The sequence below is a fragment of the Bombina bombina genome, chromosome 3 (assembly GCF_027579735.1).
Source record: "Bombina bombina isolate aBomBom1 chromosome 3, aBomBom1.pri, whole genome shotgun sequence".
Classification (NCBI taxonomy): domain Eukaryota; kingdom Metazoa; phylum Chordata; class Amphibia; order Anura; family Bombinatoridae; genus Bombina; species Bombina bombina.
This window is the reverse complement of record NC_069501.1, coordinates 166,495,820-166,521,915: the sequence shown is the minus strand read 5'-3', so window position 1 is coordinate 166,521,915 and position 26,096 is coordinate 166,495,820.

The following is a 26,096-nucleotide window of genomic DNA, read 5'->3' as shown; positions in this document are numbered from 1 at the left end:
AGCAGGCTCCTTGGCCTGCTTATCTTTGTTCCAGGTCCAATTGTCTCCAGACCGCCTTGGACTGAGCAAAAATTCCCTCTTGTTTTGCCTTAGAGGAAGTGGATGCCACACCTGCCCTGAAGTTTTAAAAGGCACAAAAATTAGACCTTTTTTGGCCCTTGATTCCTATCCTGAGGAAGGGCATGACCTTTTCCTCCAGTGATATAAGCAATAATCTCCTTCAAACCAGGCCCGAATAGGGTCTGCCCCTTGAAGGGAAGTTAAGTAGCTTATTTATTAAAGTCATGACAGCTGACCATGATATAAGCCATAGCGCTCTGCGCGCCAGTATAGTAAAAAACAGAATTCTTAGCCGTTAGTCTAGTCAAATGAACAAAGGCATCAGAAAACAAAGGAATTGGCTAGCATAAGCTTGTCAAATATATTCATCCAATGGAGTCGCTAACTGTAAAGCCTCATCAAGAGACTCAACACAGAACGCCGCAGCAGCAGTGACAGAAGCAATGTATGCAAGGGGCTGCAGGATAAAACCCTGTTGAATAAACATTTTGTATCCATTGGATCTAAAAAGCACAACTGTCCTCGCCAGAGGTAGTGGTACGCTTAGCTAGAGTAGAAACTCTTCTCTCCACCTTAGGAACTGTCTGCCAGAAGTCCCGTGTGGTGGTAACTATTTGAAAACATTCTTCTAAAAAATAGGAGGGGAAGAGAAAGGCACACCTGGTCTATCCCATTCCTTATTAAAACATTTTTTAGTAAACCTCTTTAGGTATTGGAAAAACATCAGTACACACCGGCACTGCATATTATTTATCCAGTCTACACAATTTCTCTGGCCCTGCGATTGTACACATTCATTCAGAGCAGCCAAAGCCTCCCTGAGCAACAAGTGGAGGTTCTCAAGCATAAATTTTAAATTTAGAAATATCAGAATCAGGTTAAATCATCTTCCCTGAGTCAAAAAAATCACCCACAGACTAAGCATATTGTGAGGTAGTATCATACATGGTTCTTAAAGCGTCTGTATGCTCTGTATCTACCCCCAGAGCTATCTGCTTTCCTTTAATTTCAGGTAGTCTGACTAATACTGCTGCCAGAGTATTTCACCACCTTTGCCATGTCTTGTAAAATAAACGCTATGGACGCCCTTGATGTACTTGGCGCCATTTGAGCATGAGTCCCTGAAGCGGGAGTCGAAGGGTCTGACACGTGGGGAGAGTTAATCGGCATAACTTTCCCCTCGACAGAATCCCCTGGTAAAATAAACGCTATGGGTGCCCTTGATGTACTTGGCGCCATTTGAGCGTGAGTCCCTAAAGCGGGAGTCAAAAGGTCTGACACGTGGGGAGAGTTAGTCGGCATAACTACCCCCACGACAGAATCCTCTGGTGATAATGTTTTTAAAGACAAAAAATTATCTTTATTGTTTAACATGAAATCAGTACATCTGGTACACATTCTAAGATGGGGTTCCACCATTGCTTTAAAACATAATGAACACAGAGCTTCCTCTATGTCAGACATGTTAGAACAGACTAATAATGAGACTAATAAGCTTGGAAAACACTTTAAATCAAGTTAACAAGCAAATATATAAAACGTTACTGTGCCTTTAAGACAAACAAATTTTGTCAAAATTTGAAAAACAGTGAAAAAAGGCAGTAAAACAAACTAAATTTTTACAGTACATGTAATAAGGTAACAGAGCATTGCACCCACTTGCAAATGGATGATTAACCCCTTAATGCAAAAAACAGATAAAAAAAACGACATAGACGTTTTTAAAAACAGACACAACAAAACTGCCACAGCAGAGCTGTGGATTACCTTCCCTATAAACGATTTTGGAAATCTTTTTAGCCCTTTAGAAATGTCCTGTAGTATTCATGGGACTGCTGAGGGAATCTGGATAATTCATTTTGTAATTTTAACTGCGCAAAAAAGCGCTAAATTAGGCCCCTCCCACTCATATTACAACAGTGGGAAGCTTCAGTTAACTGTTTCTATGCAAAATTTAAGCCAGCCATGTGGAAAAAACTTAGGCCCCAATAAGTTTTATCACCAAACATATGTTAAAAACGATTAAACATGCCAGCAAACGTTTTAAAACACATTTTTACAAGAGTATGTATCTCTATTAATAAGCCTGATACCAGTCGCTTTTACTGCATTTAAGACTATACCAACATTACAGTGTTATCACCAATGTACGTTAAAAAACGATTAAACATGCCAGCAAACGTTTTAAAACACATTTTTATAAGAGTATGTATCTCTATTAATAAGCCTGATACCAGTCGCTATCGCTGCATTTAAGGCTTTACTTACATTACTTCGGTATCAGCAGTATTTTCATAGTCAATTCCATTCCTAGAAAAATATTTTACTGCACATACCTTATCTGCAGGAAAACCTGCACGCCATTCCCCCTCTGAAGTACCTCACTCCTCAGAATGTGTGAGAACAGCAAATGGATCTTAGTTACGTCTGCTAAGATCATAGAAAAACGCAGGCAGATTCTTCTTCCAAATACTGCCTGAGAAAAACAGCACACTCCGGTGCCATTTAAAAATAACAAACTTTTGATTGAAGAATAAACTAAGTATAAATCACCACAGACTCTCACGACCTCCTATCTATGTTGAGGCTTGCAAGAGAATGACTGAATATGGCAGTTAGGGGAGGAGCTATATAGCAGCTTTGCTGTGGGTGGACTCTTGCAACTTCCTGTTGGGAAGGAGAATATATTCCATAAGTAATGGATGATCCGTGGACTGGATACACTTAACAAGAGAAATATCGAGTTATACAAAAATTACACAAATGTAAAACCACACACAATTCTGAATTCCCAGAGGAGTGGTTTAACCCATTTTTAAACTGTATGGACAATGCATTTTCCGATCCTTGTCCCAAATCATTTAGCATAGCAAAAAAATATTTAAAACTAAATAAAAAGCATAAAATATTTCTACCAAAAGTCATCTTAAAAAGAATTTTACAAAATATCACACATTTTACATTCTCTCAGTTCTGACAAACATTGTTCTATGAGCCCTAACATTAACATGAGGCAAGCAGTTACTGTCAACTTATCAGTTATACTATAATGGTCACTTCATAACCATAAGGACTGATAAAACCCCTTATTTTAATTGTGAATCCTCACTCTTTTAAATGTGGGGTATTATAATATGTTGTTATGGTGAGGAGGTAAAATGCATCAGAACCCAAAAAATATAACCAAAAATGAGAGGTATTTGTCATTATTGTGACAATCATCTGGCAGTGGGTGGACTTGGGACCACTGATTTGAAAGGCCAAGATTGCTGCATTCAAATAAGGGGTCTCAAGTTTGCATATGTATTGTGAGGGAACAAAATAGGGGATGCCCCACAACTCTGATATTGTTCTATATGTTTTTGGTTTTGACAGGCAATCACTGTTAATACAGTGGTCAGTGTATCACCTCTTAAAAATACAGTGACTTGTCCTGTGGTAATGACAGTGTCAATTTTATAGCTCAGATGACTGTAAAAGGCATCAAGTATACAGGTGATTGATATTTCTATGGCAATTACCTGCTCATTTAACCCCTTAATGACCACAATGTACCCTGTATGTCACTGGTCATTAAGGGTTTTTTCAGGACATAATATCACAAGTCTAGCAAGAACATGCTATTAATGCACTCCCTCCAGCAGGCTTTGTGGAATAGAGCAGTCTCAATGCTGGTGGCAAGACCGCGCTATAAAACAATCAAGTCCCAAAAAAAGGTCAGCGACATACAGGGTACGTCGCTGGTCCTTAAGGGATTAATTATGAGTAATCTCCATGGGCACCGGTGGTGACATCACTGAGTCCATAGAGAAAATACATCAGTTTGGAAAGGAGGTGAAGTCTTCTTTCTCCATTTGCAGTGTGTGGGTCCTCAGGATCCAGAACAGAAACAGGACTCCCAGGATGATGAACCTGTGTTCGTCATCTGCACTTCAGAAAATATGTGCATCTAAGAGATTCAAGGGACTTGAAACCCACATTTTTTCTTTCATGATTTAGATAGACCTTGCAATTTTTAATAACTTTCCAATATATTTCTATTATCTAATTTGTTTTGTTTTTTTGTATACTTTCTTGAAAGTATAACTAGTTAGGTTCAGAGGCTGCTGATTGGTGGCTGCACATATACACCTCTTGTCATTGGCTTTTAGCTAGCACCCAGTAGTGTATTACTGTTCTTCCAACAAAGGATACCAAGACAATGAATCAAATTAAACAATAGAAGTAATTTGGAAAGTTGTTTAAAATTGTATGATCTATCTAAATCATGAAAGAAAAATGTTGGGTTTCATGTCCCTTTAAGAATGCTAAGTTTCTATTGAAGCTTAACTGACCGACCCTTCTGCGGCCATAAGTAATCATAAGTTATGTTTTGTTTTATGATTTTAGAAACCATAGGTGTCAATAACAATCTATCAGCAATTTGATCCCAAAATGGCTTTTAAGCCAAATTGGTCATTGAGTTTATCAGGTGATCACAATGCAAAATTGATTAATTTGTTAAAAGCCTGCAGCCGCAAACACCTTTTCAACAGAAATGGTCCCAAAAAGGCCATTAGGTTTGTTTTGAACTTATATGTGCCTCTGTAACCGTTAGTTCAGTAATGTAGACTCAAGAATTTTAAAAGGCACTGTATTGACCGTATTTGGTCTTAGCATGCATCAGATAGGTCCATGTCTTGTTTAAAGGTTTGTTTGTTCGTTTGTACAAGATATCACAAACTCAACACATATGTATATGAATATCTTCATATGTAAATGTGTGCCCTGTCCACTGTATACATCCTCTGCAATAGGGATGAACAGATCTTTAATGAATTGATACCATGTATGTTAATAAACCTGTACAATGTCTCCTGTTGCCATTTCAGACTGTTTTGCACATGTGCAAGGTAATAGAATATGTTCAAAATGCCCTTTGGAGGACTTATCAATTTGCTTGAAGTGACCTCAAAAAGGTGTTGAAAAGTGACGTGAAAATGGATTGTGATCACTAAGAAACATTCTATTGTAACCTTGTTGAATCAAAAAAGGGCCTTTCCAACAGAAAAAGACCTGAAAACGCCTCATCCAATAGATTTAATGTGATCTGAATTTCCCAAAAGGAAACCATGATGACAAAAATATTTGTCAAGGGGCGGGATATTGTTTTATTCTGTAAAAAAATAGTAATCTATTTAGTCATTTATCCTTATTGATTTGTCATTAGCAATAAATGTATTAAACAGAGCTGAGAGTGTTTGGAACTTGTGGGAAAGTCTGAAAGACCAGGTGATATAGGGCAGGAATCTACACTAATTATTCACAACCCAGTATATTCTAAACATTCTAAAGTGCCCAAGTATGTCATACAATTTGAACATAAGGGTGTATTACATCACATTAGTTCCAATGAAGCTTAAAGCGACACTAAACACCTGTCTTCTAATAATGCCTAAAACCTACTTTTTCTTATTAATAAAAATAAAATAATCACTGCTGACTATTTTATATGCTCCTCTTACCCCAAACTGTTGAAGGATATTGTTTTAAAGTACAGCACTGATCCATTGCTGGATTCTCCTATGTAAGCTGTAATGCACGCTACAGGCAGGGGCACAGAAGTTACATGCTCATGATGCAGTCAAGGACACACACAGCTATATTACATACAGTAACTGTTGAAGGATATTTTTTTTAAAGTACAGCACTGATCCACTGCTGGATTCTACTATGTAAGCTGCCATATTGTAATGCACGCTACAGGCAGGGGCACAGAAGTCACATGCTCATGATGCAGTCAAGGACACACACAGCTATATTACATACAGTATTACTTAGAGGATCACATCTGTGTGAGCTGCTGTGACTGAAGAAACATTTGTTAGAGTATAAAAGGTATTAGATTTAGCCATGTATGTATAATACACATAATATGCATCTTAACTTTAATAAAATGATCATTATGTACTGTTTATTTGTGTTTCTAACTCCCCCCACAGTTAAAACTTCAAACTGCCCACGCGTTTTAGGTTTTAAGAAAAGCTGTTTTCTGCAGGCAGCCAGGCACTATCATCAGTGTAATTTATGTGTTGTAACCTCAGTGGAGGAAGAGGGAGGGGGAGGCTGCGACGCTGCATATACTCTCGGTGCAGAAGATTTCTGCTTTTCAATACACATAATATGCATCTTAACTTTAATAAAATGATCATTATGTACTGTTTATTTGTGTTTCTAACTCCCCCCACATTGAAAGAGACAATCATTGCTAAACGATCTCTAAGCTTGTACAACTGTCAGCCCTTAGTGATTTATATAAACAGGAGAACTCTTGAAAAGCAGAAATCTTCTGCACCGAGAGTATATGCAGTGTCGCAGCCTCCCCCTCCCCCTCCCTCTTCCCCCACTGAGGTTACAACACATAAATTACACTGATGATAGTGCCTGGCTGCCTGCAGAAAACAGCTTTTCTTAAAACCTAAAACGCATGGGCAGTTTGAAGTTTTAACTGTGGGGGGAGTTAGAAACACAAATAAACAGTACATAATGATCATTTTATTAAAGTTAAGATGCATATTATGTGTATTATACATACATGGCTAAATCTAATACCTTTATACTCTAATAAATGTTTCTTCAGTCACAGCAGCTCACACAGATGTGATCCTCTAAGTAATACTGTATGTAATATAGCCGTGTGTGTCCTTGACTGCATCATGAGCATGTGACTTCTGTGCCCCTGCCTGTAGCGTGCATTACAATATGGCAGCTTACATAGTAGAATCCAGCAGTGGATCAGTGCTGTACTTTAAAAAAAATATCCTTCAACAGTTTGAGGTAAGAGGAGCATATAAAATAGTCAGCAGTGATTATTTTATTTTTATTAATAAGAAAAAGTAGGTTTTAGGGATTTTTATCAGGTGTTAAATGTCCCTTTAATGCATTGTGAATTATTTAATCATACAAATGTAAACATGGTATGAACTATAAATAATATATTGGAAACGTATTTGTTTTAATTAAGACTCAACTCTGTTGGATATTATTCAATATTTATAATGCACTAACATATTCTGCAATGCTATATTAGGGGTATAATAAATAAAATCATATATGTCTTTATAGAAAAACTTCTGAGAAAGCAGAGACCGCTAGAAACAAGGATTACACTATGGATGACAATATGGATGACAATAAATGTGCTAAAAAGCCCAAGTAGGAGACTTTAGGAAATAAATGTGAGGCTTCTCTATTGAATGAGTTTTGAAAGCATTAAGGGCCAGATTATGGGGCCTATTTATCAAGCCGTCAACCACAGCGTAATTGTGGCAAGCTTGATTACCCTTATTTATCAAAGCCGACAGACCGGCAAAAGTTGAAATTTGTGACGTAATATACAATCCGCCGGTCTCAGTCCGACACAGATCAATGCTTACATTACTACAGATGTTCCTAATGCAAATTCAGCACTATCTGACTACTTTAGTAAGTTAACAAATATCTACCAGGTACGCTTGCCACTATTCTGGCCCAGCGTACCTGGTTTTCAATCCGCCGCCCTGGAGGCGGCGGATGCCATAGGAATCAATGGGAATCTGAAAGCAGCGAAAGCTCATGTTCGCTGCTGCCCGATATCCCATTGATTCCTATGCTAGAATAAAAGTTATGTTTACCCCTAACACCCTAACATGTACCCCGAGTCTAAACACCCCAAATCTGCCGCCCCCTACACTAGCCACCTACATTATACTTATTAACCCCTAATCTGCCGCCCGAAACCGTCGCCACCTACATTATACTATTAACCCCTAATCTGCCGCTCCAGACACCACCGCCACCTACATAAAGTTATTAAGCCCTATCCCGCCGCTCCCGGAGCCCACCACAACTAAATAAAGTTATTAACTCCTAAACCTAATAACCCGCTAACTTTAAATTAAATATTAACTCATCCCTATCTTATAATCAATTTAAACTTACCTTTAAAATTAAATTAAACTATATTAAACTAATAATTAACCTACCCTAACTATTATAATAAAATTACATTAAACTATATTAAATTAATAATTAATCTAACCTAACTTTTATAATAAAATTACATTAAACTATATTAAATTAATAATTAATCTAACCTAACTTTTATAATAAAATTACATCAATCTACAAATTAAATTAACTATATTATATATTTAAACACCTAACCCTACTCAAATAATTTAAATCTACAATATAAAATCACTAAGTTACAAAAAACTAACAACTAAGTTACAAAAAATAACAAACACTAAGTTACACAAAAAATAAACACTAAGTTTCAAAAAAACTAATTACACCTATTCTAAGGGCCCTATGAAAATAAAAAGCCCCCCCCCCAAGTAAAAAACCCCTAACCTACAATAAACTACAAATAGCCCTTAAATGGACCATTGCCCCCCCAAAAAATCAGCTCTTTTACCTGTAAATAAAAAATACAACTAACCCCCCAACAGTAAAACCCACCACCTACACAACCAACCCCCCAAATAAAAGCCTAACTAAAAAAAACCTAAGCTCCCTATTGCCTTGGAAAGGGCATTTGGATGTGCATTGCCCTTAAAAGTGCATTTAGCCCTACTGCACCCAAACCCCTAATCTAAAAATAAAACCCACCCAATACACCCTTAAAAATCCTAACACTAACCCCTGAAGATCCACTTACAGATTTGAAGATCCGACATCCATCCTCCAAGAAGCCAGCAGAAGACTTCATCCAAGCGGCCGAAGTCTTTATCCAAGCCCGCAGAAGTCTTCACCCAGATGGCATCTTCTATCTTCATCCATCTGGTGCAGAGCGGCTCCATCTTCCAGACATCCGACGCAGAGCATCCTCTTTCATCAACGTCTTCTTGAACAATAAATGTTCCTTTAAATGATGTCATCCAAGATGGCAGACCTTAGATTCCAATTGGCTGATAGAATTCTATCAGCCAATCGGAATTAAGGTTGGATCAGCCAATAGGATGAAAGCTCAATCCTATTGGCTGATTGCAACAGCCAATAGGATTTTATCAACCTTAATTCCGATTGGCTGATAGAATTCTATCAGCCAATCGGAATCTAAGGGACGCCATCTTGGATGACGTCATTTAAAGGAACATTCATTGTTCAAGAAGACGTCGATGGAAGAGGATGCTCCGCATCGGATGTCTGGAAGATGGAGCCGCTCCGCGCCGGATGGATGGAGATAGAAAATGCCGTCTGGGTGAAGACTTCTGCGGGCTTGGATGAAGACTTCGGCCGCTTGGATGAAGACTGCTCCATTCTTCTTGGAGGATGGATGTCGGATCTTCAAAACTGTAAGTGGATCTTCAGTGTTTAGTGTTTTTTTAAGGGTGTATTGGGTGGGTTTTATTTTTAGATTAGGGGTTTGGGTGCAATAGAGCTAAATGCCCTTTTAATGGCAATGCCCATCCAAATGCCCTTTTCAGGGCAATGGGGAGCTTAGGTTTTTTTAGTTAGGCTTTTATTTGGGGGGTTGGTTATGTGGGTGGTGGGTTTTACTGTTGGGGGTTGTTTGTATTTTTCATTTACAGGTAAAAGAGCTGATTTCTTTGGGGCAATGCCCAGCAAAAGGCCCTTTTAAGGGCTATTTGTAGTTTATTGTAGGTTAGGTTTTTTTTTATTTTGGGGGGGCTTTTTTATTTTCATAGGGCCCTTAGATTAGGTGTAATTAGTTTAAATCTTTGATAATTTCTTTTTTCTTTTTTGTAACTTAGTGTATATTGTTTTGTGTAACTTAGAGTTTGTTATTTTTTGTAACAGTTGTTAGTTTTTTGTAATTTAGTAATTTTATATTGTATATTTAAATTATTTGAGTAGAGTTAGGTTTCTAAATATATAATATAGTTAATTTAATTTGTAGTTTGATGTAATTTTATTATAAAAGTTAGGCTAGATTAATTATTAATATAAAATAGTTTAATGTAATTTTATTATAAAAGTTTGGTTAGATTAATTATTAATTTAAAATAGTTTAATGTAATTGTATTATAAAAGTTAGGTTAGATTAGTTATTAATTTAATATAGTTTAACGTAATTTTACTATAAAAGTTAGGTTAGATTAATTATTAATTTAATATAGTTTAATGTAATTTTATTATAACAGTTAGAGTAGGTTAATTATTAGTTTAATATAGTTTAATGTAATTTTAAAGGTAAGTTTAAATTGATTATAAGATAGGGATGAGTTAATATTTAATATAAAGTTAGTGGGTTGTTAGGTTTAGGGGTTAATAGGTTAATTTAGTTTATGGTGATGTGGGAGGCTGGCGGTTTAGGGGTTAATAACATAATGTAGGTGGCGACGGTGTAGGGGGCAGCAGATTAGGGGTTAATAACATAATGTAGGTGGCGGTGGTGTAGGGGCAGCAGATTAGGGGTTAATAACATAATGTAGGTGGCGACGGTGTAGGGGGCAGCAGATTAGGGGTTAATAACATAATGTAGGTGGCGGTGGTGTAGGGGCAGCAGATTAGGGGTTAATAAGTATAATGTAGGTGGCGGCAGTGTAGGGGAAAGCAGATTAGATGTTAATAACATAATGTAGGTGGAGGTGGTGTAGGGGGCAGCAGATTAGGGGTTAATAACATAATGTAGGTGGCGGTGGTGTAGGGGGCAGCAGATTAGGGGTTAATAACATAATGTAGGTGGCGGCGGTGTAGGGGGCGGCAGATTAGGGGGTAATAACATAATGTAGGTGGTGGTGGGCTCCGAGAGCAGCGGTTTAGGGGTTAATAACTTTATTTAGTTGCGGCGGGGTTCGGGAGCGGCGGGATAGGGGTAAAACAGTTTAGTATAGTGGCGGTGTTTAGTGACAGGGTACAAATAAAGCTGGGGAAAATCCAAATAGCAGCAAGATCGATGACTGTCAGTTAACAACAGTCCGCTGCTCATTGCCCCATACTTGGTGTGCGGCTTTTTGACAGCTTTTTTGTTAAATATGGAGAACGTATTCAGGTCCGCGGCAGCAATGTTAGGCGATGTCAGGCGAGCATATGGTGCCGTTGAATGCAGCATAGTTGATGGCTTGATAAATAGGCCTCTATGAAAGGAGTGCAAAAGTTTGCGTGCAACGATAAGGGTTTTTTTTGCGAGTGTTGCACTAATCGGGCTTATCGCTCTTATTATGCTTGAGCGCAATCGTGATTTACGCTAGAATGATTACTGTAACTGTTTCACAGAACTAAAAAGTTGCACAAAACACATAGATATGAGATCGCAGGTGTTAGAAAAAAAAGGCATGCAAATGGCTTTAACATTGAGATACATACATATCTTAAGACATGTATATATATATATATATATATATATATATATATATATATATATATATATATATATATATATGTATGTGTATACATAGGCATTTATGTATTTAAATGTGACACACATATAAAAACATAAATACATATATATGTATATATATATATACATATATATATATATATATATATATATATATATATATATATATATATATATATATATATATATATATATAGTTTCATTGGAGCCCTTTGCAGTTAAGTAGATAAAAATATGTAAAAGCCTATTTAAGCAATATCCGTATTTAATAAAAAGTTTAACTATGTATTTACTGTAAATATTTCACATTCCAATGTTCTGCACATATTCTGCAAAATATGTTTTATGTATTTCTAAATAGATATTCCTATATATATATGTATATATCAATGCCTATTTATAATTATGTATATATATAGGTATAGAAATACATTTAAAAAAAAACATCAGATATATGTAGAAATCTTTATTTATGAATAAATAGAATATATTCTTGTATGAGAAGAATATTGGAATATGAAATATTCATATTTTTATGTTGGGTTAGCGTGAGAGTGGGGTGTTAGGTTTATTTTCTCCTTTGATTTCTATGGGGGGATATGTGAATGCACACGCAATGTTGTAAGTTCGTTTTTTTCTCTTCAGGTTAGCGTGTGGGCAAAAACAGTTTACTTTCAACTCATAGGGGCCCATTTATCAAAGGGCTTGCGGACCTGATCCGATACTGCGGATCAGGTCTGCAAGACCTCGCTAAATGCGGAGAGCAATACGCTCTCCGCATTTAACATTGCACCAGCAGCTCACAAGAGCTGCTGGTGCAACGCCGCCCCCTGCTGACTCGCGGCCAATTGGCCACCAGCAGGGAGGTGTCAATCAACCCGATCGTATTTGATCGTGTTGATTTCCGGCGATTCCTGTCCGCCTGCTCAGAGCAGGCGGACAGAGTTATGAAGCAGAGGTCTTTAGACCGCTGCTTCATAAGTTGTGTTTCTGGCGAGTCTGAAGACTCGCCAGAAACACGGCCCTTCAAGCTCCGTACGGAGCTTGATAAATGGGCCTGATAATATTAGCGCAACCTGAGAAGCATAAAAAGCTTACTTCTAGAATGTTTGAGCAGGAGCATTAATTAGCACTCAACTTGTAATCTGGCCCTAAACAATTTCGTAAGACAACCTATTTAGAGACCCCTACCATTTAACTTCTTGAAGTCTCTCACTTGAAGACTATCTCTTATGCAATCCCATAATCCTTTTGTTTCTACCAGTTACCTTTTCTAGAAGAAAATAAATTAGCATTAATAATTATGCATCATAAAACAGGAATTAAAGCTGTCAGGACTGATTTTAAATCAATTATTTCTCTATTTAATCTTTATTTTCTTAAAAATATGGGGCATGTTGGTGAAATATTGGTTGTGTGGCAAACCTATTACCAATTTTTACCATAAATGTGCACAGACAAATCATTTTTTTATTTAACATCATTTTTGTTTTTGTGCTTTGTACAATATTTATAAAGGGGGTAATTTGGCCTTTGTTAAGGAAAAAACAAGTCTCTGATACATCCATTGGTAAACATCTTTAGGGCAGCTGAGGAGCAGCTGGAAAACAGCTTAAACTAAAATAAAGTTAAAGTAGTAGCTAGTGCTATTGCTACAAGTCATCAGTAGCACAAAAAAGATGATTGAATAATGCAAATTTGAACTTCCAAAGCCTACTCTGCTTAGTAGTATACACGTGAACTTTTAAAAGCCCTTTCCATCTTTAAATAAAAGACATTACCACCCACATCCTCAATCAACTATTTGTTTCTCTATTATGCTTCCTTTATCTTTATTATTGATTGCACAAGTCAATCCCGTAGGGGGATCCATGGCAAAACTCCCACGGAAAATTACATAGTTGATGCAGAGTCTGGTTTTAATCCATAAAGGGCATAAATCACCTAACATTCCTAAATTGTTTGGAATAACGTGCTTTAAAACATCAGGTATGATATTGTATCGATCAGGTAGTGTAAGGGTTATGCCCGCTTCACAGTGACAGACCAAACTCCCCGTTTAATGCACCGCAAACAACCGCAAACAGTCCATTTGCACAATCACAAACTCCCCATTTCCACGAGATAGATAGATTTGATAGATAGATAGATGGATAGATACATAGATTAGATCAATAGATGCAATAGATACATTTGATAGATACGATAGATAGATAGATAGATAGATTTGATAGATCAATAGATAGATTTGATAGATAGATAATTTCCCAGACAGAGAATTACAAGACGTGTGGTCTGGGACCCATGGTAAGGTTCCCAGAGGCAGTTGCGGTGCCAGAGGTTTTGATTAGAACAGAGCACTCTGGAACGTATCTGCCCTCAGCCAAAATCGGCACATTCTTTTGCTTTCTGCCTGTCGGCCAAATGTCCATCTGCCAAATGTCCGTCTGCCAAATGTCCTTCTGCATTTTGTCAGAGCACCGCGTGCAATCTACGTGCAATCTACTGTGCCACCAGATATGAGTGGTGTATTAAGTAGTACTATTCTTATCAGTTTAATCCCTGTTACGTCCCCTATCAGGGGACGTGTATATGGCATGGATTTTAGGAACCGGGAGATGGAAAAAGATGCTTGGTCTGTCCTCCTACTTAAAATTTGGGGCACTGCGCGTGCAATCTACTGTGCCACCAGATATGAGTGGTGTGTTAAGTAGTAGTATTCTTATCAGATTAATCCCTGTTACGTCCCCTATCAGTGGACGTGTATATGGCATGGATTTTAGAAACCGGGAGATGGAAAAAGATGCTTGGTCGGTCCAGCCACGAGATAGACAGATTTGATAGATAGATAGGTAGATAGATAGATAGATAGATACATAGATTAGATAGATAGATCAATAGATGCAATAGATACATTTGATAAATACGATAGATAGATAGATAGATTGATAGATCAATAGATAGATTTGATAGATAGATAGATAGATAGATAGATAATTTCCCAGAGAGAGAATTACAAGACGTGCGGTGTGTGACCCATGGTAAGGTTCCCAGAGGCAGTTGCGGTGCTCGAGGCTCTGATTAGAACAGAGCACTCTGGAACGTATCTGCCCTCAGCCGAAATCGGAACATTCTTTAGCTTTCTATCTGTCGGCCAAATGTCCGTCTGCCAAATGTCCGTCTGCCAAATGTCCGTCTGCCAAATGTCCTTCTGCATTTTGTCAGAGCACCATGTGCAATCTACTGTGTCAACAGATATGAGTGGTCTGTCAAGTAGTACTAATCTTATCAGTTTAATACCTGTTACGTCCCCTATCAGGGGACGTGTATATGGCATGGATTTTAGGAACCGGGAGATGGAAAAAGATGCTTGGTCTGTCCTCCTACTTAAAATTTGGGGCACTGCGCGTGCAATCTACTGTGCCACCAGATATGAGTGGTGTGTTAAGTAGTAGTATTCTTATCAGATTAATCCCTGTTACGTCCCCTATCAGTGGACGTGTATATGGCATGGATTTTAGGAACCGGGAGATGGAAAAAGATGCTTGGTCGGTCCAGCCACGAGATAGACAGATTTGATAGATAGATAGATAGATAGATAGATAGATAGATAGATAGATAGATAGATAGATAGATAGATACATAGATTAGATAGATAGATCAATAGATGCAATAGATACATTTGATAAATACGATAGATAGATAGATTGATAGATCAATAGATAGATTTGATAGATAGATAGATAGATAGATAGATAGATAGATAATTTCCCAGAGAGAGAATTACAAGACGTGCAGTGTGTGACCCATGGTAAGGTTCCCAGAGGCAGTTGCGGTGCTCGAGGCTCTGATTAGAACAGAGCACTCTGGAACGTATCTGCCCTCAGCCGAAATCGGAACATTCTTTAGCTTTCTATCTGTCGGCCAAATGTCCGTCTGCCAAATGTCCGTCTGCCAAATGTCCGTCTGCCAAATGTCCTTCTGCATTTTGTCAGAGCACCATGTGCAATCTACTGTGCCAACAGATATGAGTGGTCTGTCAAGTAGTACTAATCTTATCAGTTTAATACCTGTTACGTCCCCTATCAGGGTACGTGTATATGGCATGGATTTTAGGAACCGGGAGATGGAAAAAGATGCTTGCTCGGTCCGGCCACGAGATAGATAGATTTGATAGATAGATAGATAGATAGATAGATAGATAGATAGATAGATAGATAGATAGATACATAGATTAGATAGATAGATCAATATATGCAATAGATTACATTTGATAGATACGATAGATAGATAGATAGATTTGATAGCTAAATAGATAGATTTAATAGATAGATAATTTCCCAGACAGAGAATTACAAGACGTGCGGTCTGAGACCCATGGTAAGGTTACTTCCTTTTGCACAATCAAGTACAGGTTGGGGATTGCCTCTTGTGCAAAGAAATTTCGTCCGGGTACCTTCCACTGCGGTGTCCCCTATCAGGGGACGTGTATATGGCATGGATTTTAGGAACCGGGAGATGGAAAAAGATGCTTGGTCGGTCCTCCTACTTCAAATTTGGGGCACTGCGCGTGCAATCTTCTGTGCCACCAGATATGAGTGGTGTGTTAAGTAGTACTATTCTTACCACTTTAATCCCTGTTACATCCCCTATTAGGGGACGTGTATATGGCATGGATTTTAGGAACCGGGAGATGGAAAAAGATGCTTGGTCGGTCCTCCGACTTCAAATATTGGGGCACTGTGTGTGCAATCTAATGTGCCACCAGATAGGAGTGGTGTGTTAGGTAGTACTATTCCTATCACTTTAATCCCTGTTACGTACCTTTTTTTTGTTTCGTTTTTTGAAGCCACAGTGCAGAGGCCAGAAATATTTGGCATGTACACATGCCTGAAAAATTAGGTATTGTTGCAGCCGCTGCTGTAGCAGCGGCCAGAAAAGTTGATGTTTGTTTCCCTGGCAGAAAGTGCCCTAAAACATTGCGGCTTGAACCCTAGTTGGTGGTGGATAAGTCACGCAAGTCATCCGGCATTCGAAGATAACATACAGCAGCTTGTGGACCATTTATAGCCCAAGGCAGATCATCTCATCAGGCCTTTTTTACTCGAATGTATCACCCAATGTCAGTCCCTTCGGGATCCATCCCTCATTCATCTTAATAAAGGTGAGGTAATCTAGACTTTTTTGACCTAGGCGACTTCTCTTCTCAGTGACAATACCTCCTGCTGCACTGAAGGTCCTTTCTGACAGGATAATTGAAGCGGGGCAGGCCAGAAGTTCTATCACAAATTGGGATAGCTCAGGCCACAGATCAAGCCTGCACACCCAGTAGTCAAGGGGTTCATCGCTCCTCAGAGTGTCGAGATCTGCAGTTAAGGCGAGATAGTCTGCTACCTATCGGTCGAGTCGTTCTCTGAGGGTGGACCCCGAAGGGCTGTGGCGATGCATAGGAGTTAAAAAGCTCTGCATGTCCTCCATCAACAACACGTCTGTAAAGTGTCCTGTCCTTGCCGGCGTCGTCGTGGGAGTCAGAGGATTACTTTCACCTCTTCCCCTGTTAGATTCCCGTTGTGCTGTGACATCACCCTTATACGTTTTGTAAAGCATACTTTTTAATTTATTTTGAAACTGCTGCATCCTTTCCGACTTGCGGGAGTTTGGTAACATTTCAGGCACTTTATGCTTATACTGGGGGTCTAGTAGCGTGGACACCCAGTACAGGTCCTTCTCCTTCAGCTTTTTTGTATGAGGGTCACTCAACAGGCACGACAGCATGAAAGACCCCATTTGCACAAGGTTGGATGCCGAGCTACTCATGTCCCGTTCCTCGTCCTCAGTGATCTCACTGAAGGTATCTTCTTCCCCCCAGCCACGTACAACACCACGGGTACGAGATAGGTGACAATGAGCACCCTGGGATGCCTGTTGTGGTTGGTCTTCCTCCTCCTCCGCCTCCTCAAAGCCACATTCCTTCTCTGACTCCTCTTCCTCACAATCCTCTTCTAGCGTTGCCGCTAGTCCAGCAAGCGATGCTGATAAGGCTGTTTCTGGTGGTGATGGTGACCACAACTCTTCCTCTTCATGCTCATCTACGGCCTGATCCAGCACTCTTTGCAGGGCATGCTCCAGGAAGAAAACAAATGGTATGATGTCACTAATGGTGCCTTCGGTGCAACTGACTAGATTTTTCACCTCTTCAAAAGGACGCATGAGTCTACAGGCATTGCGCATGAGCGTCCAGTAACATGGCAAAAAAATCCCCAGCTCCGCAGAGGCTGTCCTAGCACCCTGGTCATACAAATAGTCGTTAACAGCTTTTTCTTGTTGGTGCAGGCGGTCGAACATTAGGAGTGTTAAATTCCAACGTGTCGGGCTGTTGCAAATCAAGCGCCTCACTGGCATGTGGTTTCGCCGCTGGATATCTGCAAAATTTGCCATGGCCATGTAGGAACGCCTGAAATGGCCACACACCTTCCTACCCTGCTTCAGGATGTCCTGTAAGCCTGGGTACTTATATTACACACATGTGCCATGCACGGCACATGTGTCAACTTGCCCAATTTCAATGCCAGTCAGCAGGTTTACCCAATGCGCAGTGTAGGTGATATAAATGCCCTGACCATGCTTTTCAGACCAGCTATCAGTGGTCAGATGGACCCTTGCCCCAACACTGTGTGCCAGACATGCCATTACTTCCTTTCGCACAATTGAGTACAGGTTAGGGATTGCCTTTTCTGCAAAGAAATTTCGGCCGGGTACCTTCCACTGCGGTGTCCCAATAGCTACAAATTTTTTGAACGCCTCAGACTCCACCAGCTTGTATGGTAAAAGCTGGCGGGCTAAGAGTTCAGACAAGCCAGCTGTCAGACGCCGGGCAAGGGGGTGACTTTTGGGACATTGGCTTCTTACGCTCAAACATGTCCTTGACAGACACCTGACCTTGGGCAGATGAGCAGGAACTGCTACGGAAGAGAGATGGATTGGCAGATGGTTGAGAGGGGGCAAGGAGGACAGCAGTGGTTGACATGGCTGAAGATGCTGGACCAGGAGGAGGATGGCGGCTTTGAGTTTGTGTGCTGCTTCTACTCATGTGTTCATCCCATCGGCATTTGTGATGTGACATGTGCCTTTGCAAAGCAGTCGTGCCTAGGTGGGTGTTGGACTTCCCACGACTCACTTTCTTTTGGCACAGGTTGCAAATGGCATCGCTGTTGTCACAGGCAGACACACAAAAAATGCCACACTGCTGAGCTCTGCGATGACGGCATTCTGGTGGTGGTAACAGCATGCGTTGATTGGTGTGCTGTCAAGCTGACCCCGGGTGCCGATGCATGCTGTCTGACTGTGCCACTAGCTCCTTGCGACAACCTCCCCCTGCTTCCAACTCATCTCCTCCTCTCTGTCTCCCCATCTGAACTTTCCCCCTCTTCTCCTGTAGCGGGCACCCACGGAACATCCACGGATGCATCATCATCAACCGCTTCACTTGTATGTGACAAATCAACAAAGAAAGGAGCAGCGGATAGAAAATCATCATCATCACACCATACGTCCATGTCTGTAATGCTGCCTGACTGAGACATATCACTGTTATCTACATTCTCTGACAATGATGGTTGCGCATCACTCATTTCTTCAAACTGATGTGTCAATAACTCCTCTGATAGATCAAGTGAAGTGGCTGTGGTGCTAGTGTTGGTGATGGCGGCAGGTGGATGAGTGTTCACTTGAGAGGTGCCCGAAGCTAAGCTGGAGGTGGATGGTGCGTCAAGGTTCCGAGCGGAAGCTGAAGAAGATTGGGTGTCCTGTGTTAGCCAGTCAACTAGGTCCTCCTCAGAACTTTTCGCGTTCATGGTACGTGGCCTCTGAACACTGGGCATTATTGTAGGGTCAAAGGGAATCACAGCACCACGACCACGACGGCACCTGCGGGGTGGCCTGCCTCTACCTGTCTTTTTTTTTAAATGTACACTTACACTACTATTAAACAAGATATGAGTGGTGGCACTGGGCAAGTGGGCACAGTATAGGCTGTGCGCCTGGATTGGCAGATGGTTGAGAGGGGGCAAGGAGGACAGCAGTGGTTGACATGGCTGAAGATGCTGGACCAGGAGGAGGATGGCGGCTTTGAGTTTGTGTGCTGCTTCTACTCATGTGTTCATCCCATCGGCATTTGTGATGTGACATGTGCCTTTGCAAAGCAGTTGTGCCTAGGTGGGTGTTGGACTTCCCACGACTCACTTTCTTTTGGCACAGGTTGCAAATGGCATCGCTGTTGTCACAGGCAGACACACAAAAAATGCCACACTGCTGAGCTCTGCGATGACGGCATTCTGGTGGTGGTAACAGCATGCGTTGATTGGTGTGCTGTCAAGCTGACCCCGGGTGCCGATGCATGCTGTCTGACTGTGCCACTAGCTCCTTGCGACAACCTCCCCCTGCTTCCAACTCATCTCCTCCTCTCTGTCTCCCCATCTGAACTTTCCCCCTCTTCTCCTGTAGCGGGCACCCACGGAACATCCACGGATGCATCATCATCAACCGCTTCACTTGTATGTGACAAATCAACAAAGAAAGGAGCAGCGGATAGAAAATCATCATCATCACACCATACGTCCATGTCTGTAATGCTGCCTGACTGAGACATATCACTGTTATCTACATTCTCTGACAATGATGGTTGCGCATCACTCATTTCTTCAAACTGATGTGTCAATAACTCCTCTGATAGATCAAGTGAAGTGGCTGTGGTGCTAGTGTTGGTGGTGGCGGCAGGTGGATGAGTGTTCACTTGAGAGGTGCCCGAAGCTAAGCTGGAGGTGGATGGTGCGTCAAGGTTCCGAGCGGAAGCTGAAGAAGATTGGGTGTCCTGTGTTAGCCAGTCAACTAGGTCCTCCTCAGAACTTTTCGCGTTCATGGTACGTGGCCTCTGAACACTGGGCATTATTGTAGGGTCAAAGGGAATCACAGCACCACGACCACGACGGCACCTGCGGGGTGGCCTGCCTCTACCTGTCTTTTTTTTTAAATGTACACTTACACTACTATTAAACAAGATATGAGTGGTGGCACTGGGCAAGTGGGCACAGTATAGGCTGTGCGCCTGGCACACATGCTGGCAAGCAGGCAACTGCAATAATATTACACAAGCAGATTGATGTCTCACAGTAAAAAATTTTTTTTTTAAATTACACTACTGTTACAACAGATATGAGTGGTGGCACTAGTTGGCAAGTGGGCCTGGCACACAAACGCTGGCAGGCAGGCAACTGCTATTAGATTACACTAGCAGAAATGTTTCATAGTCAAAAAAGTTTTTTTTTTTTTAAATTTACACTACTGTTACAACAGATATGAGTGGTGGCACTAGTTGGCAAGTGGGCCTGGCATACACGCTGGCAGGCAGGAAACTGCAATTAGATTACACTAGCAGACTGATGTTTCACAGTCAAAAAAGTTTTTTTTTTTTTTAAATTTACACTACTGTTACAACAGATATGGGTGGTGGCACTAGTTGGCAAGTGGGCCTGGCACACACGCTGGCAGGCAGGCAACTGCTATTAGATTACACTAGCAGACTGATGTTTCACAGTCAAAAAAGTTTTTATTTTTAAATGTACACTACTGTTACAACAGATATGAGTGGTGGCACTAGTTGGCAAGTGGGTCTGGCACACACGCTGGCAGGCAGGCAACTGCTATTAGATTACACTAGCAGACTGATGTTTCAAAGTCAAAAAAGGTTTTTTTTTTTTTTAAATTTACACTACTGTTACAACAGATATGAGTGGTGGCACTAGTTGGCAAGTGGGCCTGGCACACACGCTGACAGGCAGGCAACTGCAATTAGATTACACTAGCAGACTGATGTTTCACAGTCAAAAAAGTTTTTATTTTTAAATTTACACTACTGTTACAACAGATGTGAGTGGTGGCACTAGTTTGCAAGTCGGCCTGGCACACACGCTGGCAGGCAGGCAACTACAATTAGATTACACTAGCAGACTGATGTTTCACAGTCAAAAAAGTTTTTTTTTTTAAAATTTACACTACTGTTACAACAGATATGAGTGGTGGCACTAGTTGCCAAGTGGGCCTGGTACACACGCTGGCAGGCAGGCAACTGCGATTAGATTACACTAGCAGACTGATGTTTCACAGTCAAAAAGTTTTTATTTTTAAATTTACACTAATGTTACAACAGATATGAGTGGTGGCACTAGTTGGCAAGTGGGCCTGGCACACACGCTGGCAGGCAGGCAACTGCTATTAGATTACACTAGCAGAAATGTTTCATAGTCAAAAAAGTTTTTTTTTTTTTTAAATTTACACTACTGTTACAACAGATATGAGTGGTGGCACTAGTTGGCAAGTGGGCCTGGCATACACGCTGGCAGGCAGGAAACTGCAATTAGATTACACTAGCAGACTGATGTTTCACAGTCAAAAAAGTTTTTTTTTTTTTTTTAAATTTACACTACTGTTACAACAGATATGGGTGGTGGCACTAGTTGGCAAGTGGGCCTGGCACACACGCTGGCAGACAGGCAACTGCTATTAGATTACACTAGCAGACTGATGTTTCACAGTCAAAAAAGTTTTTATTTTTAAATGTACACTACTGTTACAACAGATATGAGTGTTGGCACTAGTTGGCAAGTGGGTCTGGCACACACGCTGGCAGGCAGGCAACTGCTATTAGATTACACTAGCAGACTGATGTTTCACAGTCAAAAAAGTTTTTATTTTTAAATGTACACTACTGTTACAACAGATATGAGTGGTGGCACTAGTTGGCAAGTGGGCCTGGCACACACGCTGGCAGACAGGCAACTGCTATTAGATTACACTAGCAGACTGATGTTTCACAGTCAAAAAAGTTTTTATTTTTAAATGTACACTACTGTTACAACAGATATGAGTGTTGGCACTAGTTGGCAAGTGGGTCTGGCACACACGCTGGCAGGCAGGCAACTGCTATTAGATTACACTAGCAGACTGATGTTTCACAGTCAAAAAAGTTTTTATTTTTAAATGTACACTACTGTTACAACAGATATGAGTGGTGGCACTAGTTGGCAAGTGGGCCTGGCACACACGCTGGCAGGCAGGCAACTGCTATTAGATTACACTAGCAGACTGATGTTTCACAGTCAAAAAAGTTTTTATTTTTAAATGTACACTACTGTTACAACAGATATGAGTGGTGGCACTAGTTGGCAAGTGGGTCTGGCACACACGCTGGCAGGCAGGCAACTGCTATTAGATTACACTAGCAGACTGATGTTTCAAAGTCAAAAAAGGTTTTTTTTTTTAAAAATTTACACTACTGTTACAACAGATATGAGTGGTGGCACTAGTTGGCAAGTGGGCCTGGCACACACGCTGACAGGCAGGCAACTGCAATTAGATTACACTAGCAGACTGATGTTTCACAGTCAAAAAAGTTTTTATTTTTAAATTTACACTACTGTTACAACAGATGTGAGTGGTGGCACTAGTTGGCAAGTCGGCCTGGCACACACGCTGGCAGGCAGGCAACTACAATTAGATTACACTAGCAGACTGATGTTTCACAGTCAAAAAAGTTTTTTTTTTAAAAATTTACACTACTGTTACAACAGATATGAGTGGTGGCACTAGTTGCCAAGTGGGCCTGGTACACACGCTGGCAGGCAGGCAACTGCAATTAGATTACACTAGCAGACTGATGTTTCACAGTCAAAAAGTTTTTATTTTTAAATTTACACTACTGTTACAACAGATATGAGTGGTGGCACTAGTTGGCAAGTGGGCCTGGCACACACGCTGGCAGGCAGGCAACTGCTATTAGATTACACTAGCAGAAATGTTTCATAGTCAAAAAAGTTTTTTTTTTTTTTAAATTTACACTACTGTTACAACAGATATGAGTGGTGGCACTAGTTGGCAAGTGGGCCTGGCATACACGCTGGCAGGCAGGAAACTGCAATTAGATTACACTAGCAGACTGATGTTTCACAGTCAAAAACGTTTTTTTTTTTTTTTAATTTACACTACTGTTACAACAGATATGGGTGGTGGCACTAGTTGGCAAGTGGGCCTGGCACACACGCTGGCAGGCAGGCAACTGCTATTAGATTACACTAGCAGACTGATGTTTCACAGTCAAAAAAGTTTTTATTTTTAAATGTACACTACTGTTACAACAGATATGAGTGGTGGCACTAGTTGGCAAGTGGGTCTGGCACACACGCTGGCAGGCAGGCAACTGCTATTAGATTACACTAGCAGACTGATGTTTCAAAGTCAAAAAAGGTTTTTTTTTTTTTAAATTTACACTACTGTTACAACAGATATGAGTGGTGGCACTAGTTGGCAAGTGGGCCTGGCACACACGCTGACAGGCAGGCAACTGCAATTAGATTACACTAGCAGACTGATTTTTCACAGTCAAAAAAGTTTTTATTTTTAAATTTACACTACTGTTACAACAGATGTGAGTGGTGGCACTAGTTGGCAAGTCGGCCTGGCACACACGCTGGCAGGCAGGCAACTACAATTAGATTACACTAGCAGACTGATGTTTCACAGTCAAAAAAGTTTTTTTTTTTTAAATTTACACTACTGTTACAACAGATATGAGTGGTGGCACTAGTTGCCAAGTGGGCCTGGTACACACGCTGGCAGGCAGGCAACTGCAATTAGATTACACTAGCAGACTGATGTTTCACAGTCAAAAAGTTTTTATTTTTAAATTTACACTAATGTTACAACAGATATGAGTGGTGGCACTAGTTGGCAAGTGGGCCTGGCACACACGCTGGCAGGCAGGCAACTGCTATTAGATTACACTAGCAGAAATGTTTCATAGTCAAAAAAGTTTTTTTTTTTTTTAAATTTACACTACTGTTACAACAGATATGAGTGGTGGCACTAGTTGGCAAGTGGGCCTGGCATACACGCTGGCAGGCAGGAAACTGCAATTAGATTACACTAGCAGACTGATGTTTCACAGTCAAAAAAGTTTTTTGTTTTTTTTTAAATTTACACTACTGTTACAACAGATATGGGTGGTGGCACTAGTTGGCAAGTGGGCCTGGCACACACGCTGGCAGACAGGCAACTGCTATTAGATTACACTAGCAGACTGAGGTTTCACAGTCAAAAAAGTTTTTATTTTTAAATGTACACTACTGTTACAACAGATATGAGTGGTGGCACTAGTTGGCAAGTGGGTCTGGCACACACGCTGGCAGGCAGGCAACTGCTATTAGATTACACTAGCAGACTGATGTTTCACAGTCAAAAAAGTTTTTATTTTTAAATGTACACTACTGTTACAACAGATATGAGTGGTGGCACTAGTTGGCAAGTGGGCCTGGCACACACGCTGGCAGGCAGGCAACTGCTATTAGATTACACTAGCAGACTGATGTTTCACAGTCAAAAAAGTTTTTATTTTTAAATGTACACTACTGTTACAACAGATATGAGTGGTGGCACTAGTTGGCAAGTGGGTCTGGCACACACGCTGGCAGGCAGGCAACTGCTATTAGATTACACTAGCAGACTGATGTTTCACAGTCAAAAATGTTTTTATTTTTAAATGTACACTACTGTTACAACAGATATGGGTGGTGGCACTAGTTGGCAAGTGGGCCTGGCACACACGCTGGCAGACAGGCAACTGCTATTAGATTACACTAGCAGACTGATGTTTCACAGTCAAAAAACTTTTTATTTTTAAATGTACACTACTGTTACAACAGATATGAGTGGTGGCACTAGTTGGCAAGTGGGTCTGGCACACACGCTGGCAGGCAGGCAACTGCTATTAGATTACACTAGCAGACTGATGTTTCACAGTCAAAAAAGTTTTTATTTTTAAATGTACACTACTGTTACAACAGATATGAGTGGTGGCACTAGTTGGCAAGTGGGCCTGGCACACACGCTGGCAGGCAGGCAACTGCTATTAGATTACACTAGCAGACTGATGTTTCACAGTCAAAAAAGGTTTTTTTTTTAAAAAATTTACACTACTGTTACAACAGATATGAGTGGTGGCACTAGTTGGCAAGTGGGCCTGGCACACACGCTGACAGGCAGGCAACTGCAATTAGATTACACTAGCAGACTGATGTTTCACAGTCAAAAAAGTTTTTATTTTTAAATTTACACTACTGTTACAACAGATGTGAGTGGTGGCACTAGTTGGCAAGTCGGCCTGGCACACACGCTGGCAGGCAGGCAACTACAATTAGATTACACTAGCAGACTGATGTTTCACAGTCAAAAAAGTTTTTTTTTTAAAAATTTACACTACTGTTACAACAGATATGAGTGGTGGCACTAGTTGCCAAGTGGGCCTGGTACACACGCTGGCAGGCAGGCAACTGCAATTAGATTACACTAGCAGACTGATGTTTCACAGTCAAAAAGTTTTTATTTTTAAATTTACACTACTGTTACAACAGATATGAGTGGTGGCACTAGTTGGCAAGTGGGCCTGGCACAGACGCTGGCAGGCAGGCAACTGCTATTAGATTACACTAGCAGAAATGTTTCATAGTCAAAAAAGTTTTTTTTTCTTTTAAATTTACACTACTGTTACAACAGATATGAGTGGTGGCACTAGTTGGCAAGTGGGCCTGGCATACACGCTGGCAGGCAGGAAACTGCAATTAGATTACACTAGCAGACTGATGTTTCACAGTCAAAAACGTTT